The sequence below is a fragment of the Myotis nattereri genome (assembly GCF_964212035.1).
Source record: "Myotis nattereri genome assembly, chromosome: 16".
NCBI lineage: Eukaryota > Metazoa > Chordata > Mammalia > Chiroptera > Vespertilionidae > Myotis > Myotis nattereri.
The window spans coordinates 27,052,947-27,080,876 of record NC_138091.1 but is presented as its reverse complement, the minus strand read 5'-3'; the positions used below and the strand labels follow the sequence as shown (position 1 = coordinate 27,080,876).

Genomic DNA, 27,930 nt, shown 5'->3' with positions numbered 1-27,930 from the left:
ATTAGAATTTATGTATGTAGGTCATGGCCAAAGTCTAATTCTGGCTACACCAGGGCGTCCTGAAGGAACAGCACACGTCCATGCAGGTGTGTGCATGCTTGGCGTCACACTTGGGTCTTAAAGAGGTGTTGGTCCAACATGGAACTGATAGCACTTGAAGGTGCTCGCTGAGCTTAGCTCCTTGCTGTGCAATGCAACATTTATAGGATTCATTCCCACCTGCAGCAAGGCAGGCTCACTTCTCATGCCGGGATTCTCAGTGAGGCCAAGAGTTTGCTTTCACCATCAGCCCTGGAAACAGAAGACCAGACAGAGCAAAATGTGGGAACTCGGGGACTCTGCTTCCATGGTCCACATGGTTTGGAGAGTCGCAGTTTGCAAGACATTGTCCTAACACGCCAGCGTTTTTATTCAGAAAGACGTGGGGCGTCAGCTGGAACATATGTTGGTAGTTTGTGTGTTCATGCTGAGAGGAGAGGAGGCAGGAGCCGGGGAAAAACACGTGCAAACCTGGCAGGGAGCAGACACCCAGCAGGGATGGCTGGTTTCCTAGCAATCGATGACCAATTTCCCTCAGAGGATATTCCCAGGAGCAGAGCAGATATTTTACAAATAGAAGCTGGTCTTGGCTGTTATTGACTTTGTCCTACTCAGGGCTGTGCACCTCCTGCCTGCCCCCCACCGCGCCCCAGGAAGATCTTAAAATCTTGGATTCGGGTTTGGATGTTCACCTTCCTGGGGCTCCTTTTAGTAGTTTGTTCCAGTTTTGTCAGAATCTTCGGGGTTTATCTCAGGGCAGCGGCACCAACCCAAGGTGATTTAAGGATTTCTCCCCCTGTGACTCAAAGAGGGGCAGTTGCTATTCGTAGGAGAGTCGGTGGCATTCTCTGAGATCCAGGTCAAAGTTCACTCCTTTGTGGAAACCCTCTCTCACTTGCCTGGGCCAAATGCCCTCCTATCTTCTTCGTCTGTGCTCCTAGTCTGACCTGCTCTAAGAGCAAGTTTTTTTCTAGTAGCCATTCCTGTGCACATGCCCAGTGCAGACCTGGTGTTATAACAGGTGCTCAGGGATGCTTGTGAAATGACTGAAAGAGGGAGGCCCAAGGGTTTCCCCGCTTCCTTCTAGCTGCCCTCCCCATCCCTTGTCATTGACCCCACCTTCTCCTCCTGGAAGAAAGCAGACAGAAAGACCACCGCGCAAGATGGCTGATGTCACCGCTGCATTAGCATAGAGACATGGCTCTGTCCTGAAGGGCCACGCCCAGCAGAGAGCAAGGCAGGCCCTTGTGTGTTACAGTGAGTTTTGCCTGAAAGGGGACATCATTCCTGGCACCAACTGCTTGGGAACCAGGGGCCTCTCAGACCAGAGCTTGAGTCTGTGAGCGTGTGTTTGTGTGTGTGTGTATGTGTGTGTTTGTGGGAGGCGGGGTGCCTATAGGAATGGGACTCTCCAAGCTCGGCCTCCAGGGGGTTGAAATACCATGAGGCCGCTTCTGGATGAGGTGGTATCATGTATCTGGAGTTAATCCAGAAGCTGGGAGGTGGGCATCAGGCAAGGGGCTGGGCTGGGTGGCTGCCTCAGGGGCATGTGGACCCTCTGCTGAAAGCAAGGAGTAGCTGAGTCTCAGTGTTGCTCTCTTTGCTCATTCTCTGCCCTCCCTTAGGGTTCCGTCAAGTGCCCTGCGTATGCAGCGCGTCCCAGCTGCTGGGAGGGAGAGCCACAGGCTTGGCGGAGGCCAGCTCGGGCCGGTGGGCTCGAAGAAGAGCTGTTACAGGGAGGGAGCTCAAGGGGATGGTAACTCTGGAGCCAGATGAACCCACAGTTGCACAGCCAGCTGCCCCTCGCACCTCGAAGCTTCCGTCCAAAGCTCAAACTCTCTGGTTTGTGCTACTTAACATGATCAGGTTGCTCTGCTGCCCAGAGCTCGGACTATCTGGGAAGTGGCAGGTAGTGATGCTCCGCTAGCATTTCAGTATTTGCCCTTCATCAGGCATTTTACATACTTATCTGGGGCCCTAATCCACCCTGTGATACAGATACTGCTTTTCTCATCGATGGTAGATGAGACCGAGGCCTAGAAGGAAATGTCTGCTCACAGGACAACAGCGCATCAGAAGTGGGAATTCGATCCAGGCCTCCACAGTCCCAATCCTGGCTCCTTCTGTTTCCAGCATTTGAGTTTCCACAAAATGCATCACAGAGCTCTCCCCCAGGTCTGGCCTCCAGCGTATCCCTGGGGCACTTTTCACTAAGTACAAAAGGCACATTTTTGACCTTCCCCTCCTCCTGTCTTTATCAGTCTGTTCTGAGTGAGTCCACCCAGACCCTCCAGGGTGTACCATGCTGAGTGAGAAAATGCTTAATCCTGGAGCCACAGCTCCCAACCAAAGAACCAGAGAGAAGCCGAACTTCAAGGGACCGCAGAGACCATCTGGCAGAACCCATCACTTTGACACTGGAATACCAAGGCCAGGGAGAAAAGTGAGCTGTCCAAGGCCATACATGGCGATCTAGATGGGTGGGGCGCTGGGCCCAGGCTCCCGGACCCTAGCCATCTGCCTCAGTTCTTGGATGCTGTAGCCAGGAGAAATCCAGGGCTCTCTTCCACTGACTCCATTTGGAGAGTGAAGCCCAGCGTGTGGCGGCAGACGGGCAGACCTAACCCTGGAACCGTAATCTTCTTTAAGAGATTAGATGGCTCAGGTCCAAAGCAAGGGTATTAGGCCTGACACCGCCTTCCTTTGGAGAGCAGTGTTGCTCCAGCTCCCCGACAGGTGTGGCCGGGCGATGCCAATGCAGAAGCTGTGCAGTTGCGCTGAGATTAACTGGATAAAGGCACGGAGCTGCCGGACACAACACCCGCTGCCTCGTCTCTGTCTGCCTTTTGCTCTCATCGTAAAGCCTGTGTCTCTATAGCCAAGCCAGCAATCCAATTAACTGAGATTTTTGAGCAAAGCCTCAGAATTGAAAAAATAAAACCTCTATTAGGAAGGTCTGTCCTGCCTCATTAATCCACTGGTCAGTTTTCGACGGCTTGGGTGGCGTTGGTTTCTCCACCGTGTCCAGCAAGTTTTTAGAATGGTGGTTTAAGGGGACCGAGCCCTCAATTTTAGAGATAAAGATCTCTGCCGGTGGCCCCTGGTTCGGCGGGAAGTCACAGAAAGTAAAAAATCCTGCTTGTTATTGGGCGTCTTTCTGCAAACAGGCATATCCAAGGGGAGAGAAGGGCATTGATGCCCCTGAGCACTGCCTGCCATTACTCCTCAAGGTGCCAGCAAGCCACCCAGCGTCACCGCTTTACTTCCTGTGCCATATCTGTCTTCATGGCTTTGTCTCTGTTGTTTTCCGGGATGATCTTTAGAGGTGGAGGGGACACTCTCGGGCTTCCTTCCCAGCACCCACGCACATTCCACCTTCCTTCCCAGAGAGCCCAGAACCTGTGCAGATATCCCTCCCTCCCAAGCAGAACCACCATTTCAGAGGAAGATGGCCCCACCCCTGGACTGATCTAAAGGCAATCTCATGCCCCTTGGCAATGGGAAGGGTCATGTGACCAGTTCTCTTTTATTTTTATTTTTTTTTTATTATTAGTTAAGGTACTACAAATGTGTCCTCAACCCCCCCATTAATCCCCAACCTCCCCCCACCCCCCGCCCCCGCCCCGCACACTCACGATCCCATCCTGGATGGGACCAGTTCTCATTCAAGCAATCTTTTGGGAAATCTCTCCTCTTTTCTAAGAGGCATGGGAGAAGTTCCTCTTCTTCCCTGGATGTTGTAGACACCCAGAACTGCAGTGGACATCCTGCTACCAGCATGAAGATGAAACTGGTGCTGAGGGTTGCTGACCCCTGAGCAGAGAGAGCAGAGAGTGTGGGCTCTTGGTTGAGTGGAGAGCGCTGACTGTCACAACCCTGGGGCCCAGCTTCACTCCGGACTCCCTGTTCTGTGAACTCCCGAAGGCCCTTACTGTTGAGACCAGTGCTGGCGGGGCTCTCTCGGAGCCAGGAGCAGCTTCCCTGCCCTCCCGGCAGCGCCCGTGGGCATACTGAGGCCGTGCACACTCAGGGCCTGCCTCCTCTATGCCTGTCTCTGCAGGAGCCTCATTGGTTACACTAAAGGAGGAACTTGAAGTTGAGAGTACATGGGGACTCTCCCAAGCTCAGCAAATACTTGGAAGAATTGAGACGATTGCTCCTTTGCTTTTAATTTTAGGATTACTATGTGTTCTGGCCATGTATGCAGTCCCAGACAGCCCTCGGGTGGTGGGTCTTCCTACTCCTACAGAAGGACCCGCCCTACATGGTCCCTGCTGGGGGCAGAAGGGCCAAGCAGCCAAGTTCATGTCTATGAACTTCTTTCTAGCCAGGCTGCATCTGATCGAATCAGACAGGAACATGGGACTCAGGAGAGACCATCCTGGCTGCCCACTGGCCTATAAAGCACGGACTCTCTTAGCAGAGAAAACATGAGTCAAGCACATATCTTTTTGTCTGAAGAATCTGAACTAAAGACACAGAACAAAGTCTTCAGTCAGCTGAATGACAGAGATAGGCAGACCTGGGAGAGGGTGTGGGCAGTGGAGTCCTGTTACTTGTTATATTACAGCAGCAGTAACAGGAAGGTTTGCCAGCTCTTCTGAGCCACCTTGAACCCAAAGGTCTTTCGGCTCTAGGCTCAGCAACCCTATTTCCAGGATTCCCTTTGCCACCCCTTGCAGTAGCCTGCCACTGTCTGAGATGTCTTCCTGCAGCTGCCCACCCACTGCCTGGCATGATGCACAGAGCCCTTGAGATCTGTCCTGCCTTGCATCCCACCACCGTCTCCTAGGCACCCCTGAGCCTTCTCATTGAGTTGCCGCCACTCCCTTACATGTGCTATGTTCCTCTGCATCTTTCTGCCTTGCTTTGTCTTATTCCCTCTGCTTAGAATGTCCTCATTCTTTGTCCACCTGGTGAGATCATATTCATCTCCCAGAACCCTGGCAGATGATTCCTATTTCCCTGGTATTTCTCTTGCCTGCATTCATTCAAACACCAGATAGTGTCCGCTGTCTGCACTGTGTCATTGTTCTGAAAAACAGCTGGGTGAGGAAAAAGAGGTAGGTGAGGTGAATGTGGCTGTTTCAGCAGTGGCCCTCAGAGAAGCAGAGTGTGGATGTGGGAAGGGAGTGAGCTCGGGGAGCTCTGGGGGAAGAGTGGGTATGGCAGAGGGAACAGCAAAGTGAAGCCTCTGGGGTGGGAGTAAGTCTGGTGGGAGAGAGAAGAATGGCTGGAGTGTAGTGGATGAGGGTGAGAGCAGTGGTTAAAAGATGGGCAGGGGTGGCCCAGCCGGAGTGGCTCAGTGGTTGAATGTCAACCCATGAACCAGGAAGTCAACTGTTCGATTCCCAGTCAGGGCACATGCCCAAGTTGTGGGCTTCATCCCCAGTAGAGGGCATGCAGGAGACAGTCGATCAATGATTCTCTCTCATCATTGATATTTCTCTCTCTGCCTCTCTCTTCCTCTCTGAAATCAATAAAAAATATTTTTTTTTAAAAAAATGGGCAGGGGTAAAGTGGTATGAACTTAGTAGCCACAGTGGCCCCTGCAAAAGGTTTGGATTTTGGTCTGAGCATGAAGGGAAACTCTGTGGGGGAGGAGCTCAGAGGAGGGGGTGCCGTGGTCTGATCTGCATTTTAAAGAGGTCAATCTGGCTGCTGGGTCCTGAGAAGTTGAGTATGGAAGCAGCACTCCAGGCAGAGATGACAGTGGTGGGTGTGGAGGGGCGAGGAGCTACAGGACTGGGATCTCCTTGGCAGAAAGAGCCAACAGGTCTCCTTGATGGACTAGATGCATGAGGGGAGGGTGAGGGAAAGAGTGGAATTAAATTTCAGATTGGGGCCGGAGCAATTTGGTGAATGGAGGCACCATTTAGCTAGATGGAAACGAGTGGAGGAAATGAATGCATTTGAGGGTGGGTTTGGACCTAGTTCTTATCAACAGTATTGTTAGACTTTGTTATTAATCTCAGACTCCTTGAGGGGAGGGGTCTATGCAATTTTTTGCCTCTATCGCCCTCATTCTGCTTAGCACGGGTTTTCACAAACAGTAGATACTTAGTCCATTGTTGATGAATGCTTTGATGTTCGTGTCTTTATTCTAAAAAATTACAAATGGTACCCAAACAACCTTTCTTTCATTAGATCACTTGGTCACCACCAAGTGATTCTTATTTTTGATGGCTTCAAATGATAGTGACCATCATCCTTTAGTCCCAAGTCTGTCTGACCTCCTCTCTTACCTATACCCTCCATCATTCCTTTCACAGTTAAACGAAAGTCAAATGGGTACCTGGGTGCATATCCATCCATCCATCTATCCATCCATCCATCCATTCCAGGGGGAAACCTCAAATTAATGACTCACTTGGGTAGGCTGCCTATTAGCATGTCATGGTTCAGGGAGGTCTATGGTCTGTCCCACTGAATTGTGCTCAATTGGCCAATCAATCACCATGCAGATTAAGAGCATCCTCTATGATAAGCCCTAGCATTTGCCCCCACTTTGCAGCTTACAAAGCATTAGACTTGTGCAACCAACCTCTGAATTCACAGGGCAGATCTCTAGATATTGAATTTGCTATTTCACTTCAGCTTTCTCAACTTGTAACCGAAAGTCTTAACTAAGACTGTTCCCTCACCTGAAGTGTCCTGCCCTTCTTTTTGGCCTTGGAAACTTCCACTTAACCTTCCAGAATAAGCTTAAATATGAAACAACACCTTCCTTGATCCACAGGCAGAGTGAATCCATCACCCCTTCCTCCTCTGTGTTACCTGGGCCATGTGGAGGCGTCCACCTTTTTAGTCATTGTGCTATAATATGAATAGGAGATGCACAAGCACCAGTTTCCCCAATAGAGAGTATTCTCCTTGAGGGAAGGGAATGTATCTCATTCATCTCAGGGTTCTAAGGCTTGATAGAGTCTCTTACACATAGATAGCAATCAATAAATGAATGACTATATGAATATTTTAAAACTTTAAGGTCATATTGTGGGGGACTGTGCATATTTTGCTAAGGAATATGGACTTCAGCCTGTAGGCAAAAAAAGAGCCCATAGAAGCTTGATTTATATCACAAAAGGCAGATGGCAGGCTCATTTCATAGAATTTATTTCCCTGAAAGCTGATGAGGTCTGATTTATGTCTTCCCTTGAAGGTCAGGTTACAGACTGTTCAACTCACTCTGTCTTTCTCTCTAACAAGGGGATGGTGTCAGTTACACATAGCCTGTTTCTTTGTCCCATCCAGGGAACTTCAGGAAATTTCAACTCATCAAATTTTCACTGAGCATTTACTATGTGCCTGGCACTGTGCTCGATGCTGTGAGGAGGCAAGGCGGTTGGGAGCCCCCTTTGCCAAAACTCTGGAGGTCGGGCCTCCAAGGCTCGCAGAAGAGTGACATGCCTGGGTCTCCAGTCTTGCATCCTTCATCCCGTGCTGCTGTGATTTGCTCCCAGAGGAGCTGGAGCCTGGCTGGGATCGATGAGCTCCTGTCACCCTCATGACACTCTCTCCTAAACCATTTCACAACACTCAGGCGAGCCTGCAGGAAGGGGCCGATGGGATGGGCCTTGGGGAGTGGGGCAGTGGAGAGCAGCAGCCATGATGAATGAAGTGTCAGAGCTGCTCCCCAGAAGACTTAATTGACTTCCTCGGGCTCTTCCTTTGGCCACATATTCATCCACTCATCCATCTACCCATGCATCTATCCACACATGCATTCATTCATGTACCCATTCAGATCTTTATCTTTAAAGTGCATATCTGTGTGTATTCATAGATACATATTCATCCATCTATCCTTTCATCCACTGATTCATATCTTTGTTTAAGGCACATATATGCCTATCCTTATTGATGCATATCCATCCATCTACCTATCCATCTATCCGCCCATCCATCTGTCCATCCATCCATCCATTTAAACATTTATCGTTAAAGCACATATCATTTCCTTACTCAAAAACCCAGAGGGTTTCTCATGTGGCATGACCTAGAAGCAAAGTTACTTATCTTAGCATTCACAAGTAGCCTTTATTTCCTGATCATCTAGATGGGCCCTCTCTTAGCCATTTGGGTCTGCTTGTCTTGCCCTGGCAAGCTGGATCTTGCCCTCTCTCCTTTTCTCCAATCCGATCTTCTCCTTTCCTCAGTGCCCTCTCCATCACTTCTATCCACTTCTGTTGGTTGCAGTCCATCTCTTCATTCATTCAAATCTCCACTTCCTCGTGAGACTGTCCACTTACTCCTTCACTACGTGTTTATTCCCCGAGTGATCCATCCCTTCTCTAAACTCCTAAAACTCTCAGTAGCTGACCCACCCTTTGGGCATCTGACTCTGGTGCCCTTTTATTGACCTTCTTTTAAATGTGGTCTTTCTCCCAAGAGGTGTGCCCTTACTCAGTGCTGCTGAAGACTAATTCCTTTGACGCTTTCCCACCTAGTCGTTGAGCCCATTAGGACTCAGAGAGAGGGGTCAGGAATGAGTCTTGGCACTTCAAGTTTTGGACTCAGCCTGAGTCCTGGGCTCCTGAGAACCTCTGCCCTGAACAAAATCTGATTAGCATATTTATGAACTGACTGGCCCCAGAGAACCATGCCTCTGCTGCATGTGTGTCTTTCAGGGCTACCTTCTGTGTTAGTTATTGTTGCATCACCACTTCCTAGCTTACTGTTTCTCTTGATTCTGTGGGTTGGCTGCATCTTGCCTAGCTTCATTCAGGTTACTACAATAAAGGTTGGGGCATCCCAGATCGTTCCACCCACATGTCTGGGGCCTCAGGAAGGGTGGCTGGAATGGCCGCTCATCCTCTCATGGCCTCTCTCTCTCCCCCCATGTGGTCTCTCTTACTGGAAGAGGCCAGACTGAGCTTCTTCAGCATGTGGCTGTCTCAAGATTCCAGGAGTGTCCAAGCAGAAGATTCATGACCTCTTGAAATCCTGGCTCTGGAACTTACCCAGTACCTCTTCCAACAAACACATTCTATTGGCCAGCCCAGTGCAGAAAGAGATTACATTTCTTGATGGGAGGAGCTCTAAAATATCAGGGCCAGATTTTCCAATCCAACCACCCATTTACCCTGGCCCACCCACCAGATTGATCTCCCCTGGGTAGTAAGTAGTACATGTTCAGGTTAAACTAGAGTTCACCACTTTTGGAGATAGTATGTAACACCTTAGGCTACTACCTCAGGGTCACCCCTCCAGCTGTGTCAATTAGAGCATCTTCCCATTATCCTAGTCCCAGCTAGAGTATATGAGCTAGAATGGCAGGGACTGTGTCTGGGCCTCAGTCACCCTCTGCATACTATCCTATTGGATATTTTTCACAACAGTCATCACTGTCTAAACCAGCCGTGGGCAAACTACGGCCCGCGGGCCGGATCCGGCCCGTTTGAAATGAATAAAACTAAAAAAAAAAAAAAAAAAAAAAAAAAAAAAAGACCGTACCTTTTTATGTAATGATGTTTACTTTGAATTTATATTAGTTCACACAAACACTCCATCCATGCTTTTGTTCCAGCCCTCCGGTCCAGTTTAAGAACCCATTGTGGCCCTTGAGTCAAAAAGTTTGCCCACCCCTGGTCTAAACTCTACCATTTGTTATTGTGTTTTGTTTTATATAGTTTATTTGTGCATGTTCATCTCTTACTGAAATGAGACCTTCATCTAGAATCTTTGTTCTTCCACTGACACATTACCAGTAACTAGAGGCATATTTATCACATAGTAGGTGCTGAGTAAATATTGTCGGAATGAATGAAAGCTCCCTGAAGCCTGTGATCAGACCTTAAACCCAGTCATAGCCCAGCTCCTACTGATAGAACATACCCATAAACATCTATGTTTTGAGGAAAGTTCATTCATTTAGTTTACGTAGTATGAAACATCGTGAAGGTTGCAGAGGTCCTCTTTGTGCCAATTTTATAAATGTTTCTAAAAGTCTTCTGTGTGTCCATAGAGGTTTCTGGTCTTTGGAAGTATATAAGCTCTTTAGCAAGACAAACTTTGAACATATGGAAAAACAAAAGGATGTTTTGTTTCATTCAAATTCCTTCACATAAATTCATCTCAATCATTCAGATGTGTGCTGGGTGGACATGGAAAATAAAAAGTAAACACCCCACCACCACTGTGACCTCTCACCAAGGGATTTACCAGCAATCTCTCAAGACTTCCCAGTCCGTTCAGTTGAGGTGTTCATTGAGGCCAAGTACCAGGTTACAGGAGACACTGCATGGGATAGATTTCTGGTATCTTCTTTGGCAGGGGCTGGAGACTGTGCTCTGTTCCTTCTCTGAAGCTGGAAAATCCAGTGCCAATTGACCATATTGAGCAATGTGTTAATTTCACACCAGCCAAGAGATGGATGGGCTTGCTATTCGCATATATTAGCAGGTTTTGGCTGGCAGCCACTTGCCACCCTTGTTGACTGTGACTTCCTCACCCATGACCTTGTATGGAATCACTTACCCCTATTGGCTTACTGCCCAGAAGGCCTCAGAGACACCCTTACACGATCAACCTGACAGACTCCTGGCTTTCAGGGCAAAGGTCTCCATGCATCCTATTGCCAGGGCCCCAGGAAGTCCACAGCTACCACCTCGGCAGTGGGGCTTCCATGTCAGGCAGTGGCAGGCAGAGCTCTAGCTGTCTTCAGAATCTAGGCCCCATTGGCTCGCCAAGCATGGTAAGGGATGGGACACTCAGTGAGTCTATGACCCTTATCACATCCCACTCCCGGCCATGAGTAGAAAAGTTCTTAAACTGAGGGTGGGGAGCTCCTGACTTCAGATCCAAGTGATGGTAGGATCCTGAATTTCAGGTTTATCTGTAAATCACACCTTATTATTCCATGTTCAGCTATCTGCCTGAACTGAGGCTGGCCACTGTGAGGGAAAAATACCCATGAGCACTCCCAAGAAAACGCAGGACCTGCTTACAGAGATGCTGTAGGAGTGGTCGGCACTGTCCATATACCTATTCTATGCTTTCCAGGAACTGGCCAACCTCGAAGCACACAGCTGCCATCTCTGGGAATACTCCCATTCCCTCCCCTCCTGCTTTCAGCCATCTGCACTGCCTGTGCCCACAATGGGCCCACTCCAGCTGTCACCACTGTCCTCAGGGACTATCACAAACATCTGCCTCTTAGATCTTGAAGGTGACTATGGAATGATCTTCTTCCAGAAAAAAAAAAATTTCGCTTTCAGAGTCTGAAACTGAGAACTTCCAAAACCATGCAGATCCCAATCCTCAGAGGGACTGTATGACTCATGAAGGTAAAATATGGGCTTCGTGACCCATGTTTGCATAGATGAGCCATGGTCATGGGAGGGCTGCAGAGCAAGATGGACAGCAGCTCTCCCCTCAGGATCTCTCTCAGATACCCTGCTCCAATCTGGGTTCCATGGGACCCATAGACATTCAGAAGACCCTGCTATCTTTCTGTGGCATTTCATTTTCTTTGTATTAATAAATACAGAGAATAGAGAAAAATATAGAGAATAAACAGAGCAAATATCCACCACCCACCTTGGGAAATGAAACATTATAGATATAACAGATATTATTCCTGTCTTCCCCAGAGAGAAATGAATATTCCCACGCTAGATTTGACGCTTTTAGTACATGTGTGATAGTAAATATCAGCCTTGGTAACAGTTTGGTTTGCCAGTTTAGATAAGCATAAAGACTATCTTCAGGATCCATTGTTACCTTTTTCTTTCCTCTCATTTTCACTATTTAACCACACTGATGCATGCTCATTCGTTTCATCATCTCCTTCCCTTCGATGGACTGTTAGGCTGTTCTAATATTTCACTTCTGGAGGGCTGCCTTTAGCTTTCTTGCTTGTATTTCTCTCTGTACCCAGAGGGTGATTTCTCTAGGGTAGCATTGCTCAGCTTGGTTAGGTGTGTCTTCCATTTAACTAGGTATTGTCAGATTGCTCTCCAAAGTGGTTGTACCTGCATTAGCATGAGTTCCCATTGCTCTATAACCTGACCAGCACCAGACCTACTCTCGCACTGTTTAATTCCTGCCGACTGGACAGTGGGAAATGGCCCCTTCGTTTTGCTTTCATTTGCATTCCCCCAATAACCAGTGAGGCAGGGCAGGGTTCCCTGCTCCGGGACCATTTCTGTTCCCACTTCCTTATCTTACCTCTCCAAATCTTTTGTCCATGTTTCTATTGAATTGATCTTTTTTCATGTTGATTTATGGCTGGGTTTCATAACAGCATCGCTATTGACATTTTGGACAGATGGTTCTTCCTCGTGGAGGACTGTTCTGCAATTGGAGGACTTTTAGCAGCATCCCTGGCCTCTTCTCACCAGAGGCCAGGAGCAAATCCCCCCTCCTAGCCCAGGTGTGACAAGCATGCCACCAGGCATCACCAAATCACCCTCAGTCAAGAGCCACTGATCCATAGAAACACTTTATTTCTCATGCATGTTAATCTGTTGTCAATTACACAGATTGCACAAATCTTCACAAAGACAGTGTGGGATAGTCAATAGTTCCGGTTCTTCTCCATTTCAAAAGCTTTCTTTAGAGCAGGGATGGGAAATCCTTTTTTCTGCCAAGGGCCATTTGGATATTTATAACATCATTTGTGGAACATACAAAATTATCAACTTAGAAATCAGCCTGCTATATTTAGTCAAACATTGAATTAACTCACCCCTAATGCCTTGCCAGGGCCACACCAAAAGATTTTGCGGGCTGGACATCCCCCCCTCCCCCCGCCCCCCTGCTTTAGAGAGAGAGAGAAAGAACAGTCTATTTATTACGTCCGGAGTGCTGGTACAACCTATTCCTGACTGTACAAGGACCGATGATCTGCATCGCCAGTTGTCCCCAGCACACTTGCTCCTAAATTATTGATGAGATTCTCACTTGCCCTGCCTAAGTCCGTTTCGGCATGAATAGTTCTTACTGTGCGCTCAGACGGCCCTATGTTAGAACTGTTTATGTGCAGCCATTCCTCCACCTGTCTCCTCACCTAGAGGAGAAAGTCCTTCAGAGGGGCCCCCAGTGATCTGTCAAAGTGAGTTTAACATTTATGCCCCAACCATGACCTGCCTTCAGGTATGGGGAAGAGGGAGCAGCTCATTACAGCCATGTCCGTATTCAAGGCCAAGCGTCAGGACTCACACCCCAGCACAGTGCCTGCCCAGCTTAGGACGACACTCCCATCTGCATCTGGGACAATGTCCAGAGTAAACCTGCTGAGGGGGAGAGGACCAGGACCCTCTAGGAGCTGTTTAGGCTTTCACCTCCTCCCGCATCCGGTCTTCGGGATGCTGCTTCCTGAGCATGTCCGGGATACCGTGAGCACACACCAGTGTTCAAGGGGAAGCACTCCGCCGCTTGTGAAGTCCCCTGTAAATCAGGCCAATGGCGCTCGGCTGACACTTGGCGGCTTTCCTTAACCACAACATGGACAATGATGAATAAACTGCCTTTGGTTTCTCTGTGGCTGAGAACGGATCTTGCTGAGACCCCATCCTGGGGGTGAGTCCCGGGCAGGTGTGTCTGGGCCCTTGGAGCTGAGGGTGAGCTGGAGGGAGTCCCTACTTGGGTTGAGCCCAGTGCAACAATGAGTTCCTTTCCCTTCCCTTGCCCCAGCCCTGAACCCTTGGCAAGGTGCGGGAATCTGCTTCCATAAAACCAATTTATTTTTCCATTTATTTGATTAATTGAAATTGTTAATACTCTGGCCTCCAGGTCATAAACACTAGGTAATAAAACCCCTCTTACATCTTCCCAGTACTTTAGTGTTCCTTAAGCACTTTCACATCCATTATCCGATGTGACCCTTAGAACAGTCCTGCAAGGTAGGCAGGGAAGGGATTACAGTCCTTAGTTTATGGAGAGGGAGACGTGTGTTGCCCATGGTTACATAAGTGGCACAGAGCAGAGCTGGCACCGAAGCTGGTTCTTATAATTTAAGTCCCATTCTCTTGCAGGGTGACCAACCCTTCTGATTCCCCCAGGCCTGAGGGGGTTCCCAGCATCTTGGAGGAGCTGGTCACCCTCCGTCAGGTCCCCAGGCTACTTCTCGTGATGGAGCCCTGCCATCCCCACCAGATTCAGCTGAGGGAGGTGTCGTCTGACCTGGCACAGGTGAGGCTGATGGCACGTCTGGACCAGTCTGCCAGGGCTGCAAGCTGAGAAGAGTCCACTGTGACTGCCTGAGATGATCTCGTGCTGGGGGGTGGGGGTGGGGGGGAGGCTTGGAGGGATAGGAGGTAGGGCCTGGGCAGCTGAGTGGCACCTCCTGCCTGGGCTGCTTATGGAGACAGTTGACCAAAGAAGTGTTCTGAGAGCCTGTGGGTGCTGAGCCAGAGAGGGGACACTCTCGGGAACTGCCTGGTCAGAAGGACCCAAGATGGAGACACTGATGGCCCAAAGACAAAGGCAGGGCAGAGCCACATGGGTCCATGGGAGGATGGAGGAGGGAGGGACAGGGTTGGAGGGGAAGTGGGCAGAGAGAGGGGTGAATATGAGATAGACTTAGCCAGAGACGAGTCCTCTGGGAGTCAGCTGTCAGCCACAGCTTCTCTCTCCTCGGACCCCTCCAGCCTAGAGGTCAACTCTTGCCTGATTAACTAGCCAATGCCACTTGGCTGGGGAGGGAGAAGAGGGGGAAGGATTTGCCCACAGTGGCCTATGCCTGAGCAGCATATTGAGCTCTTGGGTCCGGCTTGATGAGCATTTAGCCTTGAACCCAAGCAGGAGCCAAGCTGGCCCCCACTGCCTTGTTTCCATCTCTGAGCCCCTAGTTAGCTTCCCTCTGGCCTCGATCCACTCCCGGGACCTCTGGCCGGGAGCCCAACTGCCTTCCCCTGTCACTTCAGGATGGAAATCTCAGCGTTTGGTTCCGTTTGCCTTGCTGGTTAGCATTTTGACTTTAGTAATGTGAAGAAATTCAAATCTGATTGGGAAATCATTAAGCTAAACCAAGCCCAGAAGAAAGCAATTGAGTAGAAAATTGTGAATACCAGTCTCAGTGTCTCCTCCGTGCCCAGAGAAGGAGAAGCACCATTTCTGAGGTCACCTCGGAGGCAGGCGGGGAGACAGGGGCCCTCCTCATGGGCACCGCACAGGTGCATGGCAATCACCACGTAGCTGGCAGGCCAGGCCCCAGGGTGGGAGTAAATAATGCTGGAGGGGATGTACACAGACAGTAGGAATCAGTGCACAGACGGGGTTTCCCGACCTATCAGTGATGGCAACCATGTAGGGCAGTGATGGCGAACCTATGACACCTCTGACACGCGAACTCATTTTTTTGGTTGATTTTTCTTTGTTAAATGGCATTTAAATATAAAAATACATATCAAAAATATAAGTCTTTGTTTTACTATGGTTGCAAATATAAAAAACTTTCTATACGTGACACGGCACCAGAGTTAAGTTAGGGTTTTTCAAAATGCTGACACGCCGAGCTCAAAAGGTTCGCCATCACTGATGTAGGATGTGCTAACCTGCATTTTGGCTTTCTCTTCTGCTTGCTGGTCTCGATTTTTTACCTGATTTGTATTAGTTTTGATATCTTTAATTTCTTCTATTTTATTACATGTATTTTCTTGAAAGTGGCCTCCAATCCTCTGTGGGACAAAGTGAGGGATGCATACACAATCCGACCAGCCCCTGCGCCAATGTCATTTTGGAGTACAGCGCTGGTGGGGGAGAGACTCAGTAACCGAAGCAGAGTGGCAGAGACGGGAGTGCCTGCCTCACCGATCCCCGCCCCCAGCCTGGCTGCAGCTGTGAGCCCTGCCACGCCTTCCTCTTCTCAGGAGCACCCAGCATGACCCAGCAGTGTGCAAGCTCCCCCCTGAGCTGCTGGGTGTTGGAGAGGTGCCAGGCAACCTAGTCTCGGGCCTTAAGTGAACTGTGTCTTGCTGAATATCTCCAAAGAGAAGCCAGTTTATCTTTCTGAAACTTTCTGTCTGGTGCTTCGAAGTTCCCAGGTTTCTTCCCCTCAGCCCAACTTTACCATCCAGAGGGACCCCGCTGTGTCCACAACGGAAGTGAGTTGAGACAGGCCTTTATAAACTTCTTGGGCTGTTGAAATAGCTCCCAAAGGACCTCTCTGCTTCGCTCCTCCCTCCCCGCCATCCATGTATCAGTCGGGTTGACCATCTAAAAGTGCACATCGGTGCTCTGCCACAGCCCTTTGTGGAATCCTACGTTGCTCTTGGCATAAACTCCGTGGTTCTTCTCAGGCCTGCCAGGCCTCTCCTGCTGGCCCCTGCCTGCTTCTTTCTCCCTTGTCTGTTCTTTCCTTGCCGCCCTGTGGCTTCCTGAGTATGTCAAACCTAGTCCTGCCCGAAAGTGTTGGCATTTTCAGTTCCTGTTGCCTTTTCTTCATGTAGCGAGTTCCTTCTCATCCCTTAGCTCTCAAATGTCATGCTCCTCTCACCAACCCATTTAAAGTAGGCCCATCTCCACTGCTCTGCCAACCTCAAAACGTCTATCACATTCGACTTCCACCACAGCACGCATCACATTAATGTTCTTTACTTGGTCATTTGTTTCTGATGAGTCTCCCTGAGCAGTGCATATGCTTTCCAGGGCACAGACCTGGTATACTTCGATTCCTACGTTATCTCCAGCACCTAGACAGTAGCTAGAACATAGGAGGTTCTTAGTAAATATCTGAGAGATGAATGTATCAATGACTTAAATCAGGAGTTCCCAAACTATGGCCTGTGGACCGAAGCTGATATCTGGCCAGTTTGCATAAATAAAGTCTTACTGAAATGTAGTCAAATCATGTACATGTTGTCTATGGCTATTTTGATGCTACAGTGCTGGACACTAAGTACTTGTGACAGAGATCAAGTAGCCCACAAAGCTGAAAATATTTCCCACCTGACCCTTTGCTGGTGGGGAGAAAGCGGTGGAGAGGGTAAAGGATGAAACATCAGGTCTACCTGAAAGCTAGACAAAGGAAGAAGAGTACTGATGTGCCCATCTGTTTCTAATTCTGCCAAGGGGAGAGAGTGAACACACTTCAGTCCTTAATCACAACCATGGTCAGTGTGAAGACATGGGTGTGCTGCATCCATACATGCTGGTAGGCAACTCCCTTCTTCTCCACGTACTACAGGCACCGTACCCCACCTCAAGGCATGAATCATGACTGGTCATGACACAGGAACTGGTTTTTCCCTTTAGCAGTGATAGGTCTAGCAGTGAGCATGTGACCCAGGTCTAGGCCATAAAACACAAGGAGACCCCTTTCCCCAGCTGCCGGAAGGGCTCTCGGTTCTTCCGAGGAAGCTAAGGCCACATTGGGGTGAGGCCCTCACTTCATCGGGAGACTAGCACCGCTCCCGGCAGCGCTTGCCCAGCACTCACCCTCACCCTGGCCTCTGTCTCTGAGCTTGCCTGCATCTACTCGGCCCTGATCCTGCATGACGATGAAGTGATGGTGACAGAGGGTAAGATCAATGCCCTCATTAAAGCAGCTGGTGTAAATGTTGAGCCTTTCTGGCCAGGCTTGTTTGCAAAGGCTCTGGCCAATGTCAACGATGGAAGCCTCATCTCATGTAGGGGCTGGTGGACCTGCCCCTGCAGCTAGTGCTGCACCAGCAGGAGGTCCTGCCCCTCCACCACTGCTGCCCCAGCTGAGAAGAAGAAAGTGGAAGCAAAGAAAGAAGAATCTGAGGAGTCTGATGATGACATGGGCTTTGGTCTTTTTGACTAAACTGGCTCTTTTGTAACACAGTCAATAAAAGCTGACCTCTGTTGGGAAAAAAAAACCAACAAAAAACACAAAGAGAAGTCCATCTGGTGTTTTGAGGGAAGATTTTTCCCTGGGAAGGAAAAAGCCAGCTTTTGCTCTCATTGCATTCCTTCCTCCTTGAAGCTCTGATGGGCAAGGACGTGACTCTCATGGCCGGGGCAGCCTTCCTGGACCTGAGGGAAGAGATCACGGGCACAAAGAGGGCAGAACAGCCGGACCTTGAGTCCTTCACAACACCATGGACTCGCTTCACTGACCCTGAAACCCCGTGTCTCCGGTTTCTTGGTAAGGGAAATACTAAATATTCACCACCACCAGCCTTGACCATAACTTCAGGCGAGCATCTATCAGCTGACTTGGTAACAATCCCACTTGATCCGAACTTTCCTAAGGAAGCAGCTAGGTCTCATGATAAAGATCTGAGGACACCCAAAGGGAATGCAAAATGCCTCAAATTCTATCCTCCACAAGCCGAGTCCAAGTTTTAAACCTCGTTATACAAAAGACATTTTGCTGGGATGCGTTGTTCTCCAGAATCCCTCTATTAAATGGATGATACTTTCAAAAGGCTATGCATGGGGAGTTTGTGACTTTATTCCAAAGGTGTGAGGTCATAGATCATCTCAGACAGAAGAAATATGGAGCTCTCGGAGCAGGAAGCAGGGTCATAATGTAAATAGCATGGGACCACGAGCCGGGCTGCCTAGATCCTGGTTCCCCTTTGTCTATTTTCTGTGCACCAAGGAAAACTCACCTCCTGTCTCTGGACCTTCCTCTCTCTCCCCTGTCTCCGCTAGTTAAAAGGAACTGGCCATACACACTACACAGTCTCATGCCCCCATGACGGCCTTCATTCACTCCTCATTCCTTTAGCCACCCTTTCAGTACACACTGTTGAGTACCTCCCTGTGCTAGGAATTTTTCTAGATGCTGGGCACGTAGCAGTCTCTGCTCTCGTGGAGTTCACTGTCTAGTGGGGAAGACAGAAAAAGTACACAAGTACGTATAACGCGGTGTGACACATATGATGACAGGAGAGATCGCCAGGCATGCAAGCTCGTGGCAGCTCAGGACAGGGAGAGCAGGTGTCACCTGGTGTAAGAGGCTCCCCAGAAGTGGTGGCATCGACGTTAAGACCTAAAGGAGGAGTCCAAGTCAAGCCACAGGGAGGGAGAGGGAGAGGAATTTTCTTGACAAGGGTATGGGTGCATGTCAAGAACTGTTAATAAACTGTCTACCATTTATTTCATTTCTGAGGTTCAGTTTTTTCCCCAAATCAATCTCCTTGCTACGTTGCTTATTAAAATTGTGATGGAAAGGACAATCGGATACATTTAAACAGAACCTGAGCCAAGTTTAACCAACCACTATCGTGACAGGAGTTGATGTCTGTTTCATGTATTTGAAAGCTATGATGTGTATTTCAAACCTATCATATATATCAGACCCGTTAATTTAAAACAGAATTATCATATTCTCATACTACGCTAGGCATTTGGATAGAGCCAGAAACATAAGGTAGGAGAGGACGTGTTCCATAGGCACTCACAGCTCAGTGTGGAGACAGTCAAGAGCATTAATAATCAGAGAGCGGGTGTCGCAGGTGCAGAGAACAGCGCTCCCATCAGGTTTGATCTAGGGAGGCTTTCGGAAGTCCATGAGCCCTGAACTCAATTTGTTTTCTTATTTATTTTTCCACTCATCCATCCATCCATCCATCCATCCATCCATCCATTTATTCTAACTAGAGTAAAATGCACACATAAATTTACCATTTAACCCTTTCAACTGCACAATGCAGAGACATTGGTTTCATATACTAGTACGATGCCATGCAAAGTTCGCCACTATCCATCTCAGAGACCTTCTGTCACTCCAAGCAGAAACCCTGTCCCACGGAACAATAAGTCCCCATCCCCGTCTGCCTCCTCTGGATCCTAGTTCCCCTTTGTCTATTAATTTTCTATGCACCAAGGAAAACTCACCTCCTACTTTCTGTCAACCTCTGTCCTACTTTCTGTCTCTGTGACTTTGCCTACCCTAGATACCTCAGTTAAGTGGAATCACACAGTATTTGTCCTCTTATTTCATCCAGCACAAGGTCTTTAAGACTTTTATCCATGTTGTAGTGTGGACCACCACTTCATTCCTTCATATGGCTGGGTAATATTCCATCGTACGTACACATCCCATGTTGGTTATCCATGCGTCTGTTGGTGGATACTGGGGTTGTTTTTGCCCTTTGGTGACTAACGCTGCTATGTATGTTGGTGCACACTGTCTGTTGGAGTCCCTTGTTTCAATCTTTCTGGGTATGTACCTAGGAGTGGCATTGTTGGATCAGGTGGTAATTCTATTGGAACTGAACGTTGAAAGCTGAGAATGACTGAGCAGGAGGAAGCAAAACACCCTATGGATTAATGCCAAGGGAGGGCACACTTTGGTGGGGTGACCCACCCATTACACAATCTCTGGCTCCCCCTCCTCTGAAGAGCCATACTGAGTGTCCCTCCTTGATGACAACCGCCTAGGTCAATCTTGGTTTCCTCAGTAGGTGCTATGTAGGGTGTGTCTCCTGTCCTATCTCCCTCCCCAGCTCCACCCGGCCCAGGACATCTGGGGAGTGGTAACTACTCCCCTGTCTACCTCACTGAGTCGTTTCAAAACTTAAGGAATAAAACCTGTGAATAAAACCCCTTCACAGGTGATTCTGGCATTTGTGGTTAAGGCTGTTGCTATTGTCCTCACTGCTGTCCTTGTTAGAGCACTTTTGGGCTTCCCAGTGGCCTCCCCTGGCCTGAGGGACCCTCAGGGGCAGTCACTGCAGTCCCTATATAGGAGTTAAAATGGTAAATTCATGTGTGTATTTTACTGTAGTTAGAATAAATGGATGGATGGATGGATGGATGGATGGATGGATGGGCGGGTGGATGGATAGATGGATGGAAGGATGGATGGATGGGTGGATGGATGGATGGGTGGATGGATGGATGGGTGGATGGATGGATGGATGGGTGGATGGATGGATAGATGGGGTGAGAAATAGGCTCCTTCAATCACAGCCAGACCAGCCAAGCCCACGGAAATGAAACCTAAGTGTGACATCTCAAATTGCCGTATCTCTCCACTACATCCCCAGTTCCTCCCTGGAATCTGTGCTAATAACAGAGAGGAGTGGAAACCCACCCACCCACCACATCCTGAGAGTCAGTGGAAGCCAGGCTGCTTTTCTCACTTCAAGGCTGGCAGATCTGTCGGGGAGGCTATGTCTAGAAATTCTGGAACGATTGCCTTCTACCTCAGAGTTACTTTCCCAAGGCTTGGTTTATTTGGTTTCAAACACCGAAACCATATTTATTGAGAAACCACTGTGTGTTTGGCATATTGCTAGGCCTTGTGGCTACAGAAGCTCAAGAAATAAGGGCCTTCGCCTTCAGTCTGTCATTGCATTTATGCCAAGGTCCTCAAATGCACCCTGTCCATTTCCTGACACCCCAGTTCCGGTTGTATACTGCTGCCTGGGCTCTGAGTGTGACTCCCTTTCCTGCTAAAAGGCTGTCCGTTTAAGTCATGCCTTTGCTTTAATTCGGGGATGCTGTCTTTTAGCTACCGGCTGCCTGTCTGGTTTCTACCTACAACAGCGAAAACACAGAAACCTACCTGACACCGTTGATTTGAAATTGTGTGACCCATAAAATTGCCCCAGCGTCCCTAAACCACCATAGACCTCTGACGATAAACATAGACCTGGTTTCCCCGAGGCTCAGAATGGCCAGCCCTGCTGCTGCTCCTTAGCCCCCGCAGGTGTGGCTAATCCATCATGGTGCTTTCCAGCTGCACCAGGGCCTGTATGGCATCTCACCCTCTCTCAACGCTCTAGGCAGCTGCCTTCCATTGACCTGAGCTGGCACACAAAGTACGTAGTAGACACTGTCACTGTCCCAGCCAGATCATCTGGACCATACCCTCAACCCACCTGCTGGGAGTACATACAGGCTGTAACAGCCACAACTGCACCTTTCTCCTGAGCATCGCCCTCTGCTGGTCCCGACAGGTGTCACCTCGCCAGGGAAAGTCTCTAGTGTCATGCCTTGACTGTTACAGGGACCAAAAGTTTGGTGCCTTGCTATTCACACATACTCATATCTCTGGGGTGGGGCTTTGACTAGTTTCCCCTTCGCTCTCTCCTGCCTCCCTCACACCTTATTGATTGTGTTTGAGAGCACTAAACCCTCACACCAAATCCCCATTTCAGGTTCTGTTCCTGGGGAAACTGACTTCAGCCAAGTCCTTTGTCACACCTGTCTCTGACTCGATGCCCGGGAAGGAAAAGCCAAGGACCAGATACCTTGAAGTAATGTGCAAATCTTTTTACTCTCTTCAGTGCAATAAATTGATGATCAACCCACAATGTGTGCTGAGTCTGGACACGTGCTGGGCAGCGCGCTGGGCATGGCTGACACACGGGCATATGAGACCAAGGCGACCCCTTCCCATCCAGTAGAACAGGTGCAGAGGTGATGGCCCTGGGAGAAGGGACTCTCTACCTTGGACAAAAGGGAAGGAGGAGGGTAGAACCAAGAGAATAGAATAGAATAGAATAGAATAGAATAGAATAGAATAGATTCTGAAGACTCTCTGAGACAGACTTGGAAACACATTTCCCTCTGATTTTCTCATAACCTAGAGCAGGAGTCTTATAATTTGTGGCCCACAGACCCCAAGAGAGAATCATGGAGGAGCTTCAAAAGGTTCATCATCTCCCTCCCCCAAACTGAAATGCATGTCTATTGTTTTTCTTGCCAAATAATCCATACCTTTCCCCAGATTCCCAAAGGCATCTGTGAACCACAACAGCTAAGAAGCACTACTTAGATTTTTTTTGCCATACAGTGGGGCCTTGACTTATGAGTGTCCCGACTAACGCGTTTTTCGAGATATGAGCCGTCTCTCGGCCGATTTTTGCTTTGAGTTGCGAGCTAAAATTCGGGTTACGAGCCAGCTTCAGATACCCCACCGCTAGTTGGCGCAGCAAATGTCACAGTGAATGCCACAACATCAGCCCAGCATCACGTGTCTCACTCGTTCACTTTTTGATTTGACATACGAGTTACGAGCTCTGTCACGGAACGAATTAAACTCATAAGTCAAGGCCCCACTGTATATCCAAAGCTCTTGATGAAGAGAGGTTTTGATGATATCAACACATGCACTGTCAATGCAGCAACTGTGTGGGCAGACCCAGCTGTGGTGTCAGCCAACATCTGTCTGAGAGATAAATCTTCCTCTTTCTGATGCTTTTGAATCACATAGTGGCTGCATTTTGGAGCAGGAGGTCAGCTCACTGCCGGGCACCTGACTGTCTGGGTCTCCTCATTGGTAAAAGCAGATCATGCCATATTATTTTCAAGGTCTGGGCCATCATTGATTTTCTGAGATTCTGTGAAGAACCTCAGAAACCATCTCTTTATCTTTTATTTTATTTATTTATTGTTTTTTAGAGAGAGAAACATTGATGTGAGAGTGAAACATCAATCTGCTGCCTCCTGCACACGTCCCACTGGGGACTGAGCCTGCAACCTGGGCATGAGCCCTGACCAGAAATCAAACCAGCAACCCTTCTGTGCATGGGACCATGCCCAGCCGAGTCACACCGGCCAGGGCCAGGATTGATGTAAAAGGCTGCAGCATGCAGTGGCTAAGAGTTGGGAGGCTCCATTTGGGCTGGTTTCCTCTTGGGGCCTCTGGGAAATAGCGATAATAATGCATAATAATGACATCTCCCCAGAGCGATGCTTTAAGGACCCAAAGAGTCAGCCATGTGAAGCCTTAGACCAGAGCCAGGCACGCAGCAGGCACTCGCTAAGTGTTGGCTCTTCTATAATTTGTGTCCAGCAGAGGTAACTGAAGGGCCAGGAGTAATTTCCAGGTCCAGACAGTGAGGCCCGATTCTTCCAGGACTCGAGTCCAGCCTGGGCTCTCCCCAGGGCACCTCCCTGTCTGCTGCATCTGCTGCTTCTCGTCATGGCGTCAACAGGACCCGGGCAACCACGGCCACAGGAGAGCCCATCTCCTAGGCCTGCCAATGCCCCAATAATCAAGGAGGTCTGAAGGTGCCTCTAAGTGCCAGGAAGCGCCTGGAGCTATTACTTTCAATTCACATTCCCATCCCTCCCTCCGCTCCATTTCTGGGCTCTGTCCCATCAGGTACAAGACATCTTGCCGGGTCTGACATCCCTTTTCCCGCCGGGTTTACATGACCGGTTCCATGCATCTCTGACTCCAGGCGGCCATGGGCCATCTGCTGTGCATTTGCAGTGCTGGCGTCCGGTCACATTCTGACGTCGGTCGCCTCTGCTTGCCCAGGCAGATGGCTGACCCAGCCTTCCCCTTGGTGTTCACCAGCTGCCTGCCTCCAGAGCCACCTCTGGGTCAGCTCTAATTCTAGGCCAGTCCCACTGCAGACCAGGGCGTGTGTGGATTGGGGAATGGTGTGCCAGGTGGGAGCCTGAAGTAAGAGAAGCCCAGAGATGCTCAGTGGTGTCTATAGTGAGTTAGAATGCAATTAGGTTACTGTTGCTGATAACATCCTCTTGCATTCGGCACCTGGCGATTCACAGAGCACCTGCATGCTCACTGCCCCATGTGCTCCCACGACAGCCTTATAAGGCAGATGTGGTGATCTCTGTTTAAGCCATTAGTAAGCCTGAGGCCTTTTTTTTTTTTTTTTTTTGTAAAAGGGAGAATTGCAAGCCACATCTGTCTGGCCGGACGTCTGGTACTCTCCCTATGACACTCCAGTGGGACCTCAGAGAGCAAAGAGGCCCAGAGCACCTGGAAAGAGGAGCGGGGTCCTCAGGACACAGGGGCCTGAGGACATGGGGCCCTGCTGGTCTAAGGCACTGCACAGGGCATGCTGTATGACTTGGTCATCTTTTGGCTTCCCGCCCAGGTAGCCTTCAGCTGGATAAGGAGCCCTTGGGAGCCTCAGCCATAGGGGCTCCTCTCCCTGTCTCTTCCCTTCCCTCACAGCTCCCAGGAGGTGCTGCTGTGTCACAGAAATGAGCCTGCGCTTAAAAGCCAACCCGATCTGAGTTTCAATCTTTATTTTGACTACCGAGAGATCTTGGGCAAGTTACATAACATCCCTGAGCTTCTGTTTCTTCATCTGCAAAAGTGGCATGAACGCATCTGCCTTGCAGGACTGCTGTAAGATTGCATTAAACAGTGAGTGCCCTGCTGTCGTGATGCTTGGGGAGGAATGGCCTGTGAGGAGGGTTCGCCACGTGGCCAGAGAAAACCCAAGCTCCAGGCCCGGCGGAGCTGGATCCTGTCTTCTCTGGGTCCCATTTCTTCTCTGGATCCCCTTCTGCGTACAAGCTACACAGTGCCTCCCCCTCACTGGTGTTGATGCTGCCTCCTCTGGTTGCAGACTCCCCAATGCTCCCTGCTTAGCAATTGCTTCGCCAAGCTGGGCCAATTAAGCTGCCTGCCTCTAATTGTTTGGGTGGCTTGTCTCTGAACTCCCTCCAACTTGTCTATAAATTGGTTCTAAATGTAGTCCTGAGTGCCTAATCTTGGAGCTCTGAGCTTCTCCCTCCTCTTGGTAGGGTTTGAGGTGTCTCCTCTCCTCCCCTCCCCTCCCCTCCCCTACCCTACCCTCCTCTCCCCTCCCCTCCCCTTCTTCCCTTCCCTTCCCTTCCCTTTCCTTCCCTTCCCTTCCCTCCCTTCCCTTCCCTTCCCTTCCCTTCCCTTCCCTTCCCTTCCCTTCCCTTCCCTTCCTTCCCCTCCCCTCCCCTCCCCTCCCCTCTCTCTTCTCCCTTTCTTCCCCTGATCATCGACACACAAGCAAGAAATGACTCTGTGACATGACTTACTTCCTTTGCAGAGTTTCTCTTATTTAAGCTTCCAGGAAAGTGATGGTGGAGAATTAAAGAGGGATTAATTGAATGTACAAATTCTTTCCAAGCTCTGGAAATCGCACAGAAAACAAAACAAAACAAAACAAAACAACTTTGAAACAGTAGGGGAGGGGAGGTAAGAGCATGGGAGCATGCGGAGAGTGATCACTTGTCTGTTCCTTTATGCTCCCCTCTCCCCCACACACCTCTCTGGTGAGGGTTCATTAAAGCATCGGCCTGGAGCAGAATTGCTGTATCTAATAGGAAGACCCAGCAGTGTCTTCATCAGGCAATTAGGACCCTGACCTGCAGGAGGCAGATTTAAAGGAGCCTATCCCCGCTTCTCCTCTCCTTTCCATCCTTCCCCCTTTCCTCTCTTCCTCAATGTCTTCTATTTTGTCCTTCTCATCCTCCTTTTTCTTCTCCTCCTCTTCCTCCTTCCTCTTTTCCTCCTGTCCTTCCTCCCTCCTTTTTGTACCTTCTTCTCTCCTCTCTCTCTACCTCCTCCTCTTATCCTCCTCCCTATTAATATCAAATCCAGTGGCCAGGCATCTTTTGTACCAATGGAGTGACTTACCCCCTTGACAGCTCTCTCACACCCCTGGTCTCACTGGAGCTATACAGCAGCCTGGGGTGGGGCCAGGGCAGGCAACCATGGCTTCATCTGGCAGGTGAGGAAATAAAGCCCAGGGAGGTTCAGCAACCTACCCAAGGTCACACAGATCATGTATGAGCCTCAAAAAGACTCAGGACTCCTGGGCTCACTCTTGGCCACAGTCAGTGTGCTACAGCATTTGTCAAATGAAAGAATGATGTCACTGCTGGTTAAAGGCTCAGATCAACAGTCAAAGGCTTATGGCAAAACAGCTAGACAAGCCAGACTTTTCCACTGTCTGGGAGCCTTATTCCCGCCAACCACCCAGAGGAACCCTGTTGACTGTCCCCAGCCAACCAGGCAACATGCCTCTTGTGGTCACCAGCATTGCCAAGAACATCTCCCAAAATGTAGAGGATGCCCAGAGGGTCCTGCAGGCAAGGAAAGGTGGTGGAAGGCTGGAAGAAACGCCTCCGTGAACAGCCAGGGGGGTTTCTCACTTACTGCCGACTCCAAGTCTTTCTCCTAGAATCCCCAAGGGGTGTCAGCTCATCAATTCCAGTCTGTCCACCCGTGTTGCATCTAACAATATGCCGGGTGCAAGCAGAGATAGCAACCCCGGCCCCCTGGAGAGGTGACACGTCCCTCCTGTGTACATCAATGCTCCGTACGGGACCTGAGTTTTGTTTCTGTAAGAAGCAGGTGGGGTGATGAGGACAAACAAGTTTTACAAACTAGAAAGTTCTATGCATAGAACTCCTGTTGCTGGGATGACAGTAGTCATGGGGGTAAAGCTGGTCCAAACACTGCGCAGAATCAGAGTAGGAGGGACCTTTCGAGGTCCTGTGGCCCAGCCCCTGAGTTTGTGGGTGAGGCACCGAGACCCAGAGAGAAGGCATCTTCCTCAGGTGATGCTACAGGTGACAGGGAAGGATGGTTTTGGGACCTGGTGTCCGGGCTTGGCTCTTTCTGGATGCTGCCTGTCATCTCTGTTTTACTTTCGTAGATTTTTCCTTCTTTCCTCAAAATTCAATACATATACAATGCCTTCAAAATACCCTTTATCCACAGCGTTTCTTTATCCAAATATATTTAGCCTACATCCCACTACTTCAAGATCCTGGGATGTGGCTTTAAAAAACACACTGATTAGCGAAACCATGCCGAAGGGTTAGGAAAGAAGAAACCAAGGCGACTGACTGTGCCACTCCCCTGGGGACCGTTTTCATCTCAAGAGCGGCCTTTGCAGACCTCAGAGAAAGAGAGATGCTGTTCATGGAATTTCAGGTTCTTGGCAGGTCACTGGAGACTTCATCCAGATTACCTGGAGATCTGCTTTTTCTTCTGGTGATGGGGGCCCATCTCACCGAGCCCCCACACTCTGAGCTCATGCTTAGACCTCTGGCTTCTCCGCGGTTAGATCATCGCCTCTCAGCTCTGGGGCCTTGCGGACAGCACTGACCACGGTCCTCACTGGGGAGGCTGGCTTCTGCCACGGAGCGTTTGCCGGCTACTCCCTATCCTCTAGGTCCGAGGTCGGCAAACTGCGGCTCGCGAGCCACATGTGGCTCTTTGGCCCCTTGAGTGTGGCTCTTCCTAAGTCTTAGGAGTACCCTAATGAAGTT

The 27,930-nt window shown here is 49.4% G+C and overlaps 1 protein-coding gene and 1 pseudogene across 2 annotated transcripts in view; one reads left to right on the top strand and one right to left on the bottom strand.

The window, feature by feature from the left end:
- The window catches only part of ASIC2 (acid sensing ion channel subunit 2), a gene marked incomplete at its 5' end in the record, with an annotated part of 817,018 nt that overhangs the window by 408,095 nt on the left and 380,993 nt on the right, over positions 1-27,930 (bottom strand). The window lies entirely within an intron of this gene.
- LOC308532570 (large ribosomal subunit protein P1-like) lies at positions 17,111-17,770 on the top strand (annotated as a pseudogene). The gene is made up of 2 exons: positions 17,111-17,137; positions 17,384-17,770. The product of its transcript is annotated as a large ribosomal subunit protein P1-like (transcript).